This window comes from Ovis canadensis, chromosome 2 (genome assembly GCF_042477335.2).
Source record: "Ovis canadensis isolate MfBH-ARS-UI-01 breed Bighorn chromosome 2, ARS-UI_OviCan_v2, whole genome shotgun sequence".
Taxonomy (NCBI): domain Eukaryota; kingdom Metazoa; phylum Chordata; class Mammalia; order Artiodactyla; family Bovidae; genus Ovis; species Ovis canadensis.
The window spans coordinates 65,435,476-65,441,475 of record NC_091246.1 but is presented as its reverse complement, the minus strand read 5'-3'; positions in this window follow the sequence as shown (position 1 = coordinate 65,441,475).

Below are 6,000 nucleotides of genomic sequence, written 5' to 3'. Positions count from 1 at the left end.
ATCAGACTGAAACCAAGCAGGACTCTGCAGAACCCATCCAAGGACAAGCCCCTCCATGCCCCCAGCTTCATATCTGGCCTTCTCTGAGTTCCAAAGAGCAAATTCAAACAGCTAATGATTAGAAAAGTGAGGGAATGCAGAAACAAAGGAAAAGCAGTCAAGCAAGAAAAGTAATGATAAGCTTAAACAACAGTTCAGCAATAAAACAGAGTCATAGGACACTTAGTTCCTCCTCAGGGGATATACTTAACAGCCTGACACATACCTTTGAGTAATTTTGCAGAAACTAAGACCCTATGCAGGTGGAGGATGGTGACTACATGCTGACCACAAGTACACAGACCCTAGACTGGCTGAAACCAAAAGGCTGATGATTAAGATTTCCAAAACATGACCTGAAACCTCACTAACAACCAACCAGAAGAATATCCATGAGTTGATCACACACCTTGCAACTCTTACTCCCTAATAATAACTTTAAAAGCCCTTGCCTGAAAGCCATCAGTCTTTTGAGTATGAGATGCCTGTTCTCCTTGCTTGGCATTCATGCATACCTGTGCGCGTGCTAAGTCGCTCCAGTCATGTCTGACTCTTTGCGACCCTATGGATATAGCCAGGCTCCTCTCTCCATGGGATTCTCCAGGCAAGAATACTGGAGTGGGTTGCCATGCCCTCCTCATGACCTAGGATAATCTTCAGTAAGTAAAAGCTAGTTTCAATTTGCTGGTTTAATTAAAAAACGCATGTCTTCGGAATTACCAGCATTAAATTTAATGCAGACATGTAACTTTTATTATACCTGCATTTACAAATCAGTTATCTCTGTTAAGGGCTTCCCTTGTGGGTGAGCTGGTAAAAAATCTGCCTGCAATGCAGGGGACCTGGGTTCAGTCCCTGAGTTGGGAAGATCCCCTGGAGAAGGGAAATGCTACCCACTCCAGTACACTGCCCTGGAAAATTCCATGAACTGTATAGTCCATGGGGTCGCAAACAGTTGGACACACCGAGAGCCTTTCACTATCTCTGTTAAAAATTTGCCAGCAAGATAATAGTTAGCTCTTTATCATCTAGTGGAATTTTCATGACTAATCTGAACATGACTGTTAGAAACATGTGAATCAACAGATGTAAGTAGAGTAAAAGTTTATAAATGAAACTTGGTAGAGTTCTATCAAGTGAACTGATAGAAATTCACTGATTATCTAGGTCATTTTCAAATAAGATACAATACTGAAATACTGATTTAATCAATTATAGGTTTATCTACTTCTAGGTCCCTACTGCAGAGAGAAAAAAAAAAGTGGATATAATCAAATTCAAAGTTTATTTGTAGATTTTGATTACCTATTTCTGTAAAAAAATTTAATTTACATATTTCAGCAATTCTAAGGCACACTTTGTTTTTTTCAAATCTAATATACTGAAATTGAATTTTCTTACAACCCAAAGTGTTGCATTCACAATCCCTACCAGCCAGGCACCACCATGACTGAGCTGTCATTGCTGGTATATACCTCATTGGTCATAGTCGTTGGTGTGAATGTCATCACCTCTACTGAGCTATGTGCAATCTGGCACTACAGTGCTGAATTTAACTGCTGTTAAACGTTTTCAAAAATCTTTTGCTACGATTCAGCATTTAAACAAAATGTTTGGAAAATGCAGAAAGGCACAGAAACACAGCAGAAGGATATACATTTGATATGAGTGAAACAAAGTCTACTGTGTATGCAGAAAGACATGGAAACTGAACAGAAAATATTCCTTGTAGGAAGAATGACCACAGTGCCAAATATTCTTATAAGGGAATAATTAAATATAGGAACTGAGAAAAAAAGATGTTTGCAAGTAAATAATGTTATATTTCATTACTGAGATATATGCAAAGAACTTACTATCACAAGTGAGTGGATGCCACCGGAGGCAAGAGAAATTGCCAGACTCTCAGAAAAGCTGAGAGACATTTCAAAGCAATAATTGGTTTCTGGGCTGATTCATATGCAGTTTTCTTCTTTCTTGGCAGGACATAAAACAATGGTGAGTCTTGCAATCGATGGAATCCTAAAGTTGATTAAATATTATGTTTTTCATCATGGCTGAGTAGCAAGTAAACCTCAGTAAGAGTTTAAAGTAACATGTCGCACAGTAGTTATGACTTAAATACAGAACCTTCAAGACCTCCAGTTTCTCAAGCCCTCAGGGCCCATAACACACATCCAATCGTGCAAATCATCTGAAGGGACAGAATCAAAGCATATATGTGCCTAGCCAACTACATGGAGAACTGTGTATTGCCTTTCAGTGGCTCAGACAGTAATCTGCCTGCAATGCAGAAGACCCAGGGTCCAATCCCTGGGTCAAGAGTATCCCCTGGGGTAGAGCATGCCAAACCACTGCAGTATTCTTCCCTGGAGAATTCCATGGACAGAGGAGCCTGGCGGGCTACAGTCCATAGACTCACAGAGAGTCAGACACAACTGAGCGACTCACTTTTTTCATGCCTAGCGATCTTCTAAAAACAGGTTCAGGTCCTCAATCAGGTTTGCTTAACTAATGGTAGAGATGAGTAAGAGAACATGTACATCACACAGGCTAGTCTAAAAGAGCCTGGAAGACCATGAGGTGAAACAAGTGAACTCTCCCCAACCTCACAAATCAGGTTAATCACTTACTCCTGTGCAGAGGGTGGAGCATGGGATGCAGAAAGAGAATGTAACTGAAAATGTTATTCCAACGCTGTTGAGAAGTGGAGCACAAGTTTGATACTAATTTTCTAGGGCTACTATTAAAAATTATCACCAATTTAGGGTCTTAAAACAACAGTAATCCAGCAACCAGATGGAGGTGAGCAAGCGCGGCGCTCAGGTCCTGTGGGCAGCAAGGAGGAGCAAGCCCAGGCCCAGCTCTGGCTCGGGCACTCCTCAAGCCCCAGCCCCAGCTCCGCTAGCCCCAGGGCCCCTGAGCCCTGTGTTCACCTCAAGACCCAGCCGCGGGGTGCCCGGCTCATGGGGCTGCAGGAGGAGACAAGGGAGGGCTTCCAGGAGACCCTGGGGGACGGGCGACCTGTATAACCGTGAGGTGGCCATTTTCGGGCCCAACACCTACCACAACGGCCACTACCTTCAAGGCGTGCCTCAAGTTCCCCGTCTGTTTCCTTACCCTCTCGTCGGCCGCTCAGTTCCTGGCCAGGGCGTGGCACCTCGACACCTACAAGACCGGACCTCCAGGCTCCACACCCCAGGCCCGGTGTCCATCCAGCCCCAGCACCAGAAACTCCTCTGGCGCCTCACCTCCCTCCTCAGCAATGCTTCTCCCTGGTGAGAAGGACTGCTTCTCACCAGCCATGGTGATTCACAGGGAATGGAAAGAGAACAAAGGCGAGGAGCCAGCACTCAGGAATGATCTCGAAAGCAGGTCCTGGGACCGAGGTGGACGCAGAGGGCGGCGGCACAGAGCTTCGGGCCACACAGGTGTGAGTACGGAGTGAAGACCAGGGCGCCTGCGCAGGAGGCGGCTCCACTCTGACCTCGAGGCCCACACCAGACCGGAGAACGCTCTCAGAAGGAGGAGGATGAGCCGCAAGCAGGAGTTCTGACTTGCCCCCACCCCACTCCGTGAAATAAACCTACAAATTTTGCAAAAACGGCAAACAGAAACGTACACTCAGAGTTCTAGGGGCCAGAAACCCAAAATTAAAGTGTCAGCAGCACTGGTACCTTCTGGAGACTGATAAGAGAATCCATTCCTTACCTATTTTCTATGTTAATGATTGTTGGCATCCTTTGCATTCCTCAACTAGTAATTGCATAACTGTAAGTCTCTGCCTCCATCTTCACAAGGCTTCCCCAGCCCCAACCCTGTGCCAAACTTCCCTCCCATTTCTCTTAGAAGGGTAACAGCCGTTGGATTCATAGCCTATCCTATATCTAGGATACTCTCAAAGACATAAGAGACAAGGATTCAGTCTCTGGGTGGGGAAGATTCCCTGGAGGAGGGCATGGAAACCCACTTCAGCATTCGTGCCTGGAGAATCCCATGGACAGAGGAGCCTGGTGGGCTACAGTCCATAGGGTCGCAAAGAGTCTGACAGGACTGTAGTAAAACGCACAGCACAAAATCCTTATTTAATCTACCTCAGTTCAGTTCAGTCCAGTCACTCTGTGATGTCTGACTCTTTGTGAGTCAGACAACACCACAGTTCAAAAGCATCAATTCTTTGGCACTCAGCATTTTTTATAGTCCAACTCTCACATCCATACATGACTACTGGAAAAACCATAGCCTTGACTATACGGACCTTTGTTGGCAAAGTAATGTCTCTGCTTTTTAATATGCTGTCTAGGTTGGTCATAACTTTTCTTCAAAGGCATAAGCATCTTTTAATTTCATGGCTGCAGTCACCATCTCCAGTGATTTTGGAGCCCCCAAAATAAAGTCTATCACTGTTTCCATTCTTTCCCCATCTATTTGTCATGAAGTGATGGGACCAAGATTCTATTTCAATATAAGATCACATTTACAAGTCAAAATGACTTAGACAGATAGTTTGGGGCAATACTAAACAATACTTATGAAAACATGAGAACAAGAATTCTCCGCCTACTCCTCTTTTATTCTAGGCACTGTGCCAGACACCAGAAAAACATAAATGAGTAAAATCCTTGCAGTCCCTGTCCTTGTGCTCACAGTCCATTCTTCACTTTCCCTACTGCCAATGCCATAATAGAATGGTCTCCCAATTTTTCTCCCAGCCTTGAGTCCAACTGATCTGTCAGATATAAAACAAAATTAGGCACACACACAAAAAAGAACCTATAATAGCAGAAACAGGCAGTAAACATTGTATCTCAATGTCTTATAACAATAAAACCTTGTGCCTTATTGACGTCTGTGACAAATAGCCAAGGGTCTTCTTTATGTCATTCTCACTCAAGGACCAAAATTCATGCTTCTAGAAGAGCTAAGGCCAGGACTCAATGGCAGATCAGATAGTGTCTCTTACAGTTTCTGAAGACATGGCATATATTAGCATTGGTAAAAGTGAGTTACGTGTTCACTTCAAAGGCAGACAAGGAAGTATAATCCTAATAGAGGCTTAGAAGTGGGAAGAACTGAAACTATTTGGTGAGTTGCTCGAATAACTACCACAATAATTTCTTCTGTTGAAATATTTTTAATGGATCTATCTCACCTAAAGACTCCCGTTTGCACTCCTTAGCATGGTATTCCAGGCTCTATAGGGTGATCCCAATCTTAATTTTCAGCCTCATTCTCCCTCCTTCACTGCCATATACGCTCCAGCTACCCTAAATTTCAGGGCTTCCCTAATAGCTCAGTTAGTAAAGAATCCACCTCTATTGCAGGAGATCCTAGTTCGATTCCTGGGTCAGGAAGATCTGCTGGAGAAGCGATAGGCTACCCAGTCCAGTATTCTTGGACTTCCCTTGTGGCTCAGCTGGGAAAGAATCCACCCGCAATGCAGGAGACCTGGGTTGGGAAGATCCTCCAGAGAAGGGAAAGGCTACTCACTCCAGTATTCTGGCCTGGAGAATTCCATGGGCTGTACAGACCATGGGGTCACAAAAAGTCAGACACGACTGAATGACTTGCACTTTCACACTAAATTTCACTACTCAGAATTCCCTGCTGTTCCCTGCTCTCTAGCCTCCAGGCCTTTGTTCTCACTGTTCCCTTTACCTGGAACAACCTTTAATTCACTTCCCAAGTGTTTTCTTAAAGTTCTCTTCTTTGAAGCGGTCTCTAAGCTTAGGTACAATTAATCTCTCCAGCTGCAATCAGATTTCATTTGTACTTGTCTCATTCCTTCATTGATTTATTTACTCAAGAAGCAAATCATATGCCAGGCAGTATACTGCAATAAGAGAAAAGAGTATAGCTTTAGTCTCAGAACACTAACTACATAGCAGAGGAGAAAGAAAAGTAACAGGCAATTACAATTCAGGTGTGCACATGCCACTGTAGGAGAAGTGTGAGGTGCTA